We start from the raw sequence: 13,075 nt of genomic DNA on the forward strand, positions 1-13,075 counted from the left end.
CTAATGACTAATTTGGTAGTCGACTAATCTGCCGATTATTTTTTCGATTAGTCGACTAATCGAAAACCAATGTAAACAACAAATTTTTTTTTTTTTTTTTTTTTTTTTTTTTAATTACCTATCTTTGTGAAAGTGGATTCTCAGCTCTGGTCCAGCTGAAGACAGAGCAGAGGAACAGATTGGACATTGAGCATGACCTCAGAGTTGCTTGTCTACCATCACCCCAGACTTTGAGACTCTTGTCAGGACCAAACAACAACATCATAACATGATGATCCCATAGCAAATTAAAATAATGACTCATGAAACATTTGAATTTGGATCTTTAAGCCACTTTAAATGAAAATGTATTTGAAGAACAATACAGCAATCACTCATAACAAGATAAATAAATTAAATAATACAAATTAAAGTGGAAGTGTACTTTAAATAACTTTTGTTTGCTGTGTGTGAGAGGAGTCCGTGTGTGTGTGTAACTGTATGTGTGTGTGTCTTACTCTGATCGCTGTGTGAGTGAGAGGAGTGTGTGTAGTGTACTGTGTAATTTGTGTGTGTGTCTTACTCTGATCGCTGTGTGAGTGAGAGGTGTGTACTGTGTAATTTGTGTATGTGTGTGTGTCTTACTCTGATCGCTGTGTGTGAGTGAGAGGAGTGTGAATGTGTGTGTGTCTTACTCTGATCGCTGTGTGTGAGAGAGAGGAGTGTGAATGTGTGTGTGTCTTACTCTGATCGCTGTGTGTGAGTGAGAGGAGTGTGTATGTGTGTGTGTCTTACTCTGATCGCTGTGTGTGAGTGTGTATGTGTGTGTCTTACTCTGATCGCTGTGTGTGAGTGAGAGGAGTGCGTGTGTAATGTATTGTGTGTCTAGTCTGATCATCTCCTGCAGGGGAACAATGTTTTCAATGTCCAAAATTTGCTATGGGATCATGATCATCATGTTATGATGTTGTCTGGAACCCTGAGAAGCCACTCTCACAAAGATAGGTAGTGCACAACATTTTTTTTTTTTTTTTTTTTTTTTTTTTTTTTTTGACTAATCGACGCAACAATTTCTCGTCGACGATTTTTTATAATCGACGTCGTCGATTATGTCGACTAATCGTTGCAGCCCTAATCAGTGTTCATGGGTCACTAGGGCTGGGCGATTCTTGCTCAAATGTGAATCACGATTCTCTCACACGATTCTTATTTTTTTCAATAAAATCATTTATTGCACTCTTTCACTGCCACACTACAGAAGGTTAATAGGTGATAGTAAAGGGTTAACCTTCTGTAGTGTGGCAGTGAAAGGGTTAAACATACAACTTAGATGTTCCGATACCTAAGCTTTGGGTATCGGCTATTGGGCCATCGGCCGATACCGATCCGATACCAGTGCATACATACATTTTTTTTTTTTTCTTTTTTTATACAGATACTGTACTGTTTTTTTTGTAATAACTAGAAAGTAATGGTATTTATTCAACAACAGGTGATTGTATAGATTAGTATTAGTATCATTAATTGACAACTATGCTCAATGAGTTCACCCACGGAAAGGTTGTTGGGACATTGGTTCAGCACGGACGTTATACGTTGTTGCATGCACTTGCTATCCAGTCTGCAGAGGCTCTGGCTAGTAGTAGCGTGTATTTAAGCATTACATCACGCGCAGGAGTGGTTTGTGAACAATAAACCATGCCTAGGGGTGGTCGTTAGGCCCGAGGCGCAGCCGAATGCAAGTGGTGTAAAGCTTTTATACAACTGCCAGATTCATCCAACCTTATTTCTATACAATAAACACACATTAATCGAAGATTTATTGAGAGAACCATCCGCCAGAAAAAGTAGTTCCCACAACTACAAAAAAGACAAGTTGCCTCCATGTGGAAGCAGCTTGAAGTGCATCCAACCAAACTAACACATCCAACTGTGTATTATTGGAATGATTGAGAGAAGTTGCCTCATGTGGAAGCAGCTTGAAGTGCATCCAACCAACTAACACATCCAACTGTGTATTATTGCAATGATTGATTGAAAATAATACAGTACGGCTCAATACACACAATTGTTAAGGGAATGCAGACCTACTTTCCATATAACTTCATTCTTAGATGCTTCTATATTCCATGTACGGATAAATAAAATGATGATGATGATGATGATATAAAGTAGGTAAAACAAATTAAAACGTTTTCTTTGCCCTATAGGAAAAAAACGTTTTCTTCGCCCTATTCTTTTATTTATTTTTTTAAACCTACTGTAGAGGGCCTAAACTTAACCAGTTGGAAACCAAGCGTACAGTAATAAAATTAGCAATCAATCAACTCAATAGGCCATGCTCACTTAGAACAGCGCAGCACCCAGCTCTCTGACTATCCCCCGCGTTGCAGGCAGAGTGTGTGTGTGCGTGTGTGTGGGGGGGGGGGGGGTGTGTGGCGGTGGGTGGAGACTAGAGCGAGCGCTGACAGTCGAAAGGAAAAAGAAATTGAATTTTTTTTTTTAAATTAATCAATCAATCAATCCGAGTTTTTTCTTTTGTTACAGAATGATTCAAGACCCATCAATTACATCATCCAACATTGTTTAAACGACTAAGACATTCGCTGTGACAGAATCGCTTGATATTTAGTCATTTAGTCGCTATCAACATATCCATTTGTAAAGATTATTGTCCACCTTCTTGTGATCCGGCGGAGTGATGTGGTTCGGTTGTGGGCGGGTCCTGGGCCAGCAGCGTGGAATTGTTGCCAATAAAGACGTGTAAAATGACTGTTTCAGCCAATCGGAATCGAGAAATTTGCATGCCGTTGTATAAGTTGTGATTTTCGATGCAAAATAAATATTCAACATTCTCTTTTGAGACTCCGCCTCAGACTCTTATCCTTTGGCACTAAAAGCTAAACATTGTCACCGGTATGGCTGTCCGCAACATGTCATTAATTGCGTGCGAGAGGTCCATCAGCGACGACACGTTAGCCACGTTTACGTGAGCTAGATGGAAATAATGTAACGTTACTGCCAGTAACTTACTGGTGAAAAGGTGATTTACCTTGGAATACTCCTTTGCCAACTTGCTGTACTTTGCTTGCAGGTCTGCAGCCATTATTGCTGGATTATGAATAGCCCCAACTTTAGCCAAGGTAACGTTAAGCTAAAACTAGCTTTTCAGCTAATGCTAATAACGCCAGCAAGCGAACACATCAGAGCTCCCCGTCAACACCGCTCTGTCGGGACGATGGCATTTAAGAAAGTATCTGCTGTTAAAATGACAAACGGCATTGACACTTTAATTCACGGTCGATTAAAAACATGTTTGTTTTATAATGCTCACTCTCAGCAGGAGGATACCGCACGCGTTGTTGATAAATTACGTCATATGGGATCGGAGGGTAGACTTGGACGTGTACTCGCTGATACCGATACCAGCATTTTAGGCTGTATCGGAGGCATTTTCGATACTGGTGGGGTGGTATCTGTATCGGAACAACTCTACAGACAACATAACATATCAAAGTGCTTGACTTAAACAGAACATATATGAACGTGCTTGACTTAAACTTAAGTCTCTTGTAACATACAAAATAACTCAAGTCAGAATCATCATTTAAAAAAGTTAAGTAAAAATTCAAAAGATATTCTTTAAAAAAAAAAGTATAAATAAATCGTCATAATTTAGAAATTAGATTGCATTGGTCTATGAATCGAGGATTGTGATTTTATTTCGATTAATCGTCCAGCCCTAGTCACATCATTTTACTCCCTCATCATGGCTCGTATTGACCTTTTTATAAGCTCATACATTATAAGCTCAAACGCATGGAACTTAAAATTAACTGCAGTCTTTTAATGTTGGCAAATGTGATTTAATGTAGGTCATTTTTCATCACAGCTTGGAATGTCGTCATCCATTTGCTTTATGTCCTATGCTCACTTAAAGGAAAACTCCAACATTTTGGGAAATTAGCTTATTTGCCATCTACCCTGGAGTTAGACAAGAAGATACATACCTTTTTCTTCTCTGTGCATGCAGTAGGAGTAGGAAGACGTTGGGAACTAGGCTAATGGAGGAACCTACTTCCAGTGACTGACGCTAAGCTAGGCTAACAGTGTGTGTCTTCCTACTCCTACTGCATGCACAGAGAAGAAAAAGGTATGTATCTTAACACTCCAACATTTTGGGAACCCTGGAGTTAGACAAGAAGATGCATACCTTTTTCTTCTCTGTGCATGCACTAGGAGTAGGAAGACATTGGGAACTAGGCTAATGGAGGAACCTACTTCCAGTGACTGACGCTAAGCTAGGCTGACAGTGCGCGTCTTCTTACTCCTACTGCATGCACATGCACAGAGAAGAAAAAAGGTATGTATCTTCTTGTCTAACTCCAGGGTAGATGCCAAATAAGCTAATTTCCCAAAATGTTGGGAGTTTTCCTTTAAGACGGTGTAACGGAGTAGACAACCAGAACCTAGGTGGACCACTTGATCTGGGGAGGTGGTGGGTTGTCATCATGTCCATGCGTGCCCTAGTGGGGGGGTTACTTGACCTCCGCCCTTAGGGTCAGGTGGCTCTTTGAGGCAATTGTTTTGGGTGAAAGTGTCATAGGAATGGGTTAAAAGACTGAGTCGGGTTGGCAACATGTCTGGACATGCTTCCTTCAGAGGAGCAGGGAGAGGTTTCTGCTATATTATTGACATGTGCATGATTCCACCCACCTGGACTCATCAGTGTAGTATAGTAGAACTAGTATCCACCTGGCTAGTGTGTAGTATAGTAGAACTAGTATCCACCTGGCTATTGGGCCTACGTTTACAAGTTGACATGAGTGTTAGTTTTCTTTGCTTTGATTCCTATTGAGGTGAGTGGTAAATAATTTAGAATGTTGGTCATTAAAAGGTAACTGCTTCATTATTTCTGTGTTGAGAGGCTTGTGATAGTTCTCTATAGAGTATATACTGGTCTTTGAATAAATTGGCTTAAAATGGTGTGAGAGAGATAAGGAAACTGGATTTTGTGGTTATGTATAATGTATTCTTCATTTTGCCTTCTTCGTGCTCTACAGCTCCCATCACCAAACAAATATTTTTCTGTGATTCTGACCTAATATTTTTACGTTAAAACCTTTTTGAATCACATTGGATTCTAGCCTTGTTTGCAATGGACTGGTGTTATTTAGGGACAACATTGAATTACCCCCTGCCCTCTAATGTGCGTTTTTACCAGTGTGTTCTGAAATTGAACCTAACACGCTCCTAGATTTGACTGTTAAGTGTCCTTGAATAAGGAAGTAGCAAATTAAACGTGTTACTTCTAGCATGTTGTCTGTTGGTTGATATGCTAAGTGGAACTTCAGAAGGATACAGTGCCAGAAGGAGACTTGACATCAAATATTAATTGATGCATCATGTTAAAACAATTATTCAAAAACAAATTAATCTAATTATTGTGACAATCTAGCAAGGTAACAATTATTAACGGTACAAGTGCAACTGCAATGCCACCTGTACCAATTTATTTATTATAATTTTTTTTTAAATCCATTGGCAAGCAACAGTTAAAAAGTAACTGTTATTGGTATACCCTAAACTACTAGTATTATCAGGGGACATCTGTATAATCTGTAATAATAATAATATAAAAAAAAAGCTGTTTGAGCTTGAACATTTACTTTACAAATAACAGAAGACCGATTTAAGAAATTATTGGAATGTAGGGCTGTCTTGTACCAAAAAAGACCTTGGTCGACTGGCATTCGTAAAGATTTTTTTTTTGTATTTTTTTCACATCATATTCACGATAATTCACGGGGCATGCATGTTGTGCCACTCTACCTCAAGAGGGCACCAATGTGTTGTTTTTCTGCACCTCCCTAGGCGAGATGCACCCATGTCATGTGATACAGGTAGAGCCTCAGTTTGGATATGCTCAGCTCATGCTAGCTAGCGAATCTTGTTGATCAACGGATACATTTGGGTATATGATCAAAACAACTACAGATGGCAAAATAATATTAATGTTAAACAATACATGATCAGAATCGCGACAGGTGGCCATCACTCCATACCTCGGGGCCACGTGGATACAACTGTCTTTCATCATGGATTGGTGTTACTGGCTTTTGGAGTTCAATGTGATGAATCGCTGTCTGGATTTGGGCCTTTTATTAATTATGCATATGACATAACGTTAAGCTAGTTCTAACTATTGGAGTTCACTGCAGAGACAGCGGGGCGTCCGCCTCGGCTGCAGCTCAAGTGTAGAGCCTGGCCCTTAGTTTTAAGCAGTTATGAGGAGAAACGTAGGCTTAACCATAATAACACCGGTCTGTTCTGACAGTCCAACTCTGTGACCTCAAAACCAGTTGGGTCTAATCTTATACCGCTGCTACACTGCACAAATCCAGACACAGCCATGCATCCTCCTCCTCTATGGCCATCACTAGCAGACGTAACGGCGGCCCATGAAGCCTTTACTACCGAGTTGTATTCATGCGAGCCTGGGGTACAGCTTGGACAGCGGATGGAGAGGGCTGGTGGGGGTAGATTTTACAGAATAGATACTGTAACTCTACTTTAAGGAACGTGCAGGCAAATCAATGCCTGTAAGTAGAATGCAGCTGTAATTTTTGTAGCATGTGTAGATTTAATGAATCCATCTGATCTGACCATCTTCTGTTCCTGCTGCTCAGTCAGTTAACTAGTGTTACAATTAGCAAGTAAAGGTGTTCTTTTTAGCGGGAGCCCAATGAGCCAAGATTTAGAAATATTAACCAGGCCAGGCTATGGCTTGTCGATAAGAGAAAAAAAAGAGCATAGTACACTGCTGCTCTCTAACCCCCCCCCCCCCCCCCCAACACACACACGGCGTCAAGTAAATGTCTCTTGTCAAGACAGTGAAATGCAAGATCTTAATCTCAAAATGTTTGGCAAAAGCTTGTGCACAACATATGCAGAACATTGATATTAAAAGGGGACCTTTATGAACCAGACTAGATCACTTCATCCACTGTAACACACACTGTTGGAACAATTGGGATGTGAAAGCTTAAGACATTTTACGATTGTCGAAATCTTAATTATATATTGCATTATCATATTCCATGAGAGGCCCTGCATTGTTCAATGAGTAAAGGCAAATGAAAGAGTGCAGTGAAAAACAAAGCCTCATCATTTTAGGCTCTTCTTATTAGGGGTGGGACGATACATCGATCCAGATCGATACATCGATGTAATTATCAACAATCGAATCGGATCGATGCGATGTAATAAGATCGATTCATATCGATACTCTTATTTTAAAAATCCTGTGGCGAGTCTCATATCCGCCCAAGAACAACAGCAGTAGCTCCGTGTGTGTAGACGTTACAGCATAGCATTCTCCCTTTCTGTGTGTGTGTGTGCGCGCGTCTTTGGAAAGACCAGATGAGGTCAGAGGAGTTTGATGTTTAAATGTTATTTAAACATAAACAATATAATACATAATAAATGTAGGCCTATACATGATCATGCAACATCAACAAATTGTTGTAGGAACGGTTTGGGAGAGGGAGGTTGTGAGTTTTGAGTTCCAAAAAATGTAGCTTAAAGTTTAAAGCTCAATATATAAAAACGTGGCACTTTACAGTGAACAGGAGGTCTATTTGTATTAAAAACAATAGATTGATTTTCCTTTAAATGTCTGGAAGAGCTCAAAAATACAAATGTCAAATGATATTTTCATTACCTTTTTTTTGTTGATCTAAATGTTACTGATTGTGTTAAATGGGCATATGATATCATCTCATATCGATCGCAGGCACCTGAATCTAATCGTATCGTATTGTATCGTGAGAGACTTTGTGATATCGGCAAATATCGTATCGTTGTCCAAAGAATCGATATCGTATCGTATCATGATGAAACTGGTGATTCCCACCCCTACTTCTTATTAGAGTAATTATATTTCAGCAAAGCTAAAGTTGGAGCTGCCTTCAATGGTAGAAAGATGTGTGCATAATTCCTGAAACTGAAATACTGAATGTGTTGTGAAGCGTGGCATATAAGTGTTGTGTATCCTTCACTTTAAGGCCATACCCCCACCCCTTGGCCTCTACCACTGCTCTAGTGTCAGCTGCATAGGAGCATGGCTTTATGAAAGTTTGGAATATTTTAATATTGGAGATGTTCGGTGCCTTGGCTCACCTGGGCCAAATTCAGACCATGCTCAAATGTTGAGGCTCGTTGAGACCCCTAGTGGTAATACTATTATAGTAGCCTTATGCAGTAACTGAATAATTTCAGTTATTAGGCTAAGGTTTCCACCTTTTTGACATTCTATCTTTAGCTTTTGATGTGAGGTGGGAATAGCACTTTGTTAATCATGGTATAGGGACATTCCAAAATGTGTGAATATTGAACAATTAGGATAAACAAACAAGCCTGGCCAAACGGCAAAGAGTACCTACTGTGCCTTTTCCCCCAGCGCCTAAATAACATTTTCAGTTATCAAAAGAGCTTTTAATGGCTCACACACTACACATTGCAATACATCCTGTGAAGTCTTGTCACTTTACTGTGTAACACTGACTTAGGATACCTGGATATAATGGTGCGACTCCTGCATTGCTGACTTGTGGTGCTAATTTCCATCACTGTTCTAGTTATACCGATATCTTATTTACATATGTCTGGCCAAGAGAAGATTAATCAAATTACACATTGTTCTATTTTATTTTCTTAGTTTGCTTCGAGAACCATTACAGTGATGTTAATTCAGTCAGAAAAGACCTATTGTGGAATGTCACTGGAGGGGGCGTGGCCTTCTGCTTCTGTTCATTGAAAGGAGATGTCAAGTTAGTATCATAATTCATGATACAGGATTTTCATTGTACGGAATCTTTCACAAATCATGTGTTGAGGTTTTATGTAGAGCATCAATGGTGTTAGGAATACGGGTTATCAATATCTCATGTGAGCTAATGCAGTCAGCCCCCCTCCCACGGGTGGTAGCAATGTACAACTTCTACAGCCTTAGCATGTACTGTTCACCACTGGCAGAAGAGAAGCCAATCATGCAACAGTCTAAAGCAATTGTGCCAACATTTGAACCACAATAGTCTCTTGGTGACCTACGTTTCAAATAAATTGAGTCCCCATATCAAGTTGTGTGATGCTTTGCGTTCCCCCTTCAGAGACGGTCTATAATGATATTTCCGCCTTTCTGTGTGTTTCAGATGGAAAGCCTTTGCGCCCCCTTCGCCAGCAAAGAGAAGATATGTTCCTGTGATCATCTGATCGTCATTGTGGTACATAAATGTTGGCAAAGGAGTTAGAAAAGGACTTGAGAGGAAACGCGGTGTGCACTGGAGGATCAAAGAGGGTGCAATTGACTCATCTCAAGCAACAGTTGCGATTGGAGGATCGGGGGAAGTGGGCGTGGTTTGATATGCCTCAATTGAGTGAGGATGTGGAGCACCGGTTCTGGTGGTGATGTAGCAGCACAGAATGGTTTGTGGGTTACACTGAGATGCAGGCCATACTGGGCTGCAGCACCAACACCTGATTCAAACAATCATTCCACAAATCACCCCCACTTCAAACCATTGCCCTGTTTTAATTGAAATCAACTTATCATCCAATTTCCCCCCCCCCCCCCTGTCTGTGGGTCCCTGAAAAAAAAGCTAGATAATTAAAATGAGCTTATCGTCCAACATCTTTAAAAGTCTTTCCTGAGTCCCCGTCTGGGTCCCTGGAGCGAGAGAAAAAGCTAGAAAAAGTTTCATTTTAGAGGGATTTGTGGACTATTAACCAGCCCTGTGAGGTGGAAGGCTTCACCTGTCCCCAGTACTGCTGGCTCCCTTGCTGTAGCAGCACGTAAATATTGGAGTTAAAACTATAGCTGAAGCCTCCAATATTGATCGTGCTGCTGAAGCAAAGCTGACACTTACCAACAACATCACTAACCACCAAGTGCAGTCAGGAAACCCTGCTGCCTGGCAGGAATGTTGCTGGACCATCTGAGGGCGGGGTGCTGCAGGTACATTGTTTTTTTTGTCATTGTATGAGAAACATCTTAATTCACTATTTGTTTTAAGTCATATTTGTAAAGTTGTATGTGCATTTTGAAAAATAAATAAATGTAAAGGCTTTTGGCTCTCTCCCATGTGTTGTTGGTGTGTAGCCTAGTAACAATAGTCAGTGCTGCTCATAAAGACAATATTATCTTTTTGATGCTTTGCTTAAAGAAAATCTCTTTATACCCTACAATTATGTTTAATTAATTTATGTAGGTTTTATGTTCACATTGTGAGAAGTCGCCGTTATATAAATGTACCAAAAGGGATTATGGACGCGTGTGGCGCGTCCGCGCAGTTAGTCGCCCATCGGACAACCTGAGAACCTTTTGGCTTTTGCCACATACTAGTTAAAACACATCCCGTGGAAATGTCGATGTTTGCACTCACCGAGAGCCGCAGTCCTTTTTTAATCGCTAATATAAATCGAAGCAAATGGCTATATTTTAATAGCCAATTGACCACCCCATCGCATCATTCACTGATCGACTGTTTATAAAGCAGTTATGCTGCCTCGTACTGGACCTCCGGCCTTATTAAATCCTCTGTCTCGGGTAAGGTAAGCAGTGCTTTATGGAACTACGGTATATAGGTAATAATGAATGACGAACCAAAATGAGTAAATAACCTAGAACCACGGCCACGCCACAGGCCTGCATAGCCCGGTTAGTATAGGCCGACAATCGAATGAGGCCTAGACCGTTGGGATAATTTGACGATGTCTCAAACTAAGTATATCATTGTTGTGCAGCAGGCCCTAAGACTAGTACAATGTTTCAAAAAAAAATTAAAAATCATTATTTGAACAAAGACATCCCACTGATGGTGAAAGGCTACATTATTAGTCCAATTCGGTATATATTTAGTCTCGGAAGGAAAATTAGACTGCTATGATTTAATCTACCCTGGCCATACCATCGGGTCAAGCATGTAGGTATATGGCTATAGCCCCACTATCGGTCTTTCCCTTTCTAATTTTGTATAAATAATGTTTTTGTTTCTTTTTTCTCTCTCATTTCGGTTAGGTTAAGATATGAGCCTAAACGAGCATTTAACAAATTTATAATTACAGAAATGTAAAGCCTGGACATTTTAATATGACCTATCTGCATTGATCATTTATATGATTTTTGGATAATGTGCCAATTTCGGCATTTCAAAGCATGGAATTATAAGTAGTCTTATCATACATGACCCAAATAAGCCTTTCACCTAATTGAATAATAACTGATTTATGTTTTTTTTTTTTTTTTTTTTTTAATAAACATTAGCAAACCAAAACTTGTAATTTCACAAACTAGAAATTAGTTAACAAATTAGGAATGGGGGGGGGGGGGGCTAACCTTTTTTTAGATGCATCTGACCAAAAGGAGAACATCTGCATGTTTTCTTGTTTGAATGATCATGGATGTCTTATTCCCTTGACTATTTACACCCTTTTTACGGTAACTTGTCACTTGTAATCATGTGGCGTATTAATTGGTAGGCTAATAAAGAGGTTAAAAATAGCACGTTTTCTATTTATTTTTTAAATCCTCACTTGCACTAACTGATGTTACGCGGGCCGGCCTGCAAAACTGAACATTCTAAGTGGCCTATATAGGACCATCTCATTTCGCATCCCTACCACGATGAACACAATTTTCCAATTTAGTTTTAAAGTTAAGTTAACTGCGAGTAGGCAACATATTTTTGTTGAATAAGTCGTCACTGCATGAGCAATATAAATTTTCAGGCTATACAAATGTACGCTTGATATCCCAAGAGTTCCCATTACAATATTTATGTAAAGTGAGTATTTTTCATCCCATATTTGCCCAGCAACAGTCGGCTATATATATGTGCCATGCCATGACGTGCGCCCTGAATTGTGGTCAGCGCTGGCATCATAGGCTCACTTCATGGGGTGATCGTGGGATTTCTGACGTCTTTATAGACGCTTTCACTTGTGTTGCTAGGGAACAGTTTGGACCCATGTTTATTTCCTGTCAGTTATTGATGTTAGCAAACACTGCAACAGGAAGTAAACTTGGGTCCATTTGAAACATGTATGTTGTCAAGTTGCAATTGTAAGAGGGCACACATAATATCAATGCAGATGTCTTTGCTTTGGCCTATAATCTATATCTATTCTTGATAGAAGACAGAAATCACAATGTGACTGACCTAAATTCAAATTAAACTTGATTTCAGTCAGTGGTTTAATTTCAGCATATAAGGCATATAGTGTCCAGTTGTGTTACAATATGCACAACATCCCATGTATAGTGTTAACAAAATAGCCAACCAATTCTTAAGATACCAGTACAATGTTAATTCAGCCAGAAAAAGCTTGTGGAATGGTCAGTTTCAGCTTCAGATATATAGCTAGCTGCGATCATTTAATTACAATTACTGACTATTTACTGTTAATTACTGACAGTTTCTCAATGAGATTTATTTTCACAATAAGTTTGTGAATTATAGGATGTTAGATTCCAATTTGTAGACTGAGGACAATCAGTTGTTAGTTTATTCGATGTAATGCCAGCCCATAGATGTATCCCTTCTTTGGCTTCCAGTATACGCTACAGGATAGATTTTAAGGTTCTCCTATTCGTTTTTTAAGCCTTTAATGGTCAGCCATCTCAGACCTCCTATTCCAACACCAGGTCTCTCAGGTCAGCCGATCAGAGGCTCCTGACAGTCCGGAGGTCTGTCTAACCTTAAGCTCAGGGGGGGGGGGTGCCTTTGCTGTCGCAGCCCCTGAACTGTGGAACAGCATCCCCACCTCCATTAGGCTTGCCCCCTCGATAGATGCCTTCAAATCTAGGCTCAAAACCCACTTCTATTAGCTTTTCCCGTTCACCGACTCATGCCCTGTTTTCCAGTGTGCCCTCCCGTAAAACAGAGTTGTGATTGTTGTCTATGTATCTACCCTCTGTACAGCTGCACTTTGGTTGACATGTCACATCATGCGTCATGTTAAATGTGCTATATAAATAAATCTGATTGATAGACCACCTCAACAGACAACACGTATTGAGATCATGGGAGAGCGGGGA

Source organism: Notolepis coatsorum, assembly GCF_963971535.1.
Source record: "Notolepis coatsorum genome assembly, chromosome: 3".
Classification (NCBI taxonomy): Eukaryota; Metazoa; Chordata; class Actinopteri; order Aulopiformes; family Paralepididae; genus Notolepis; species Notolepis coatsorum.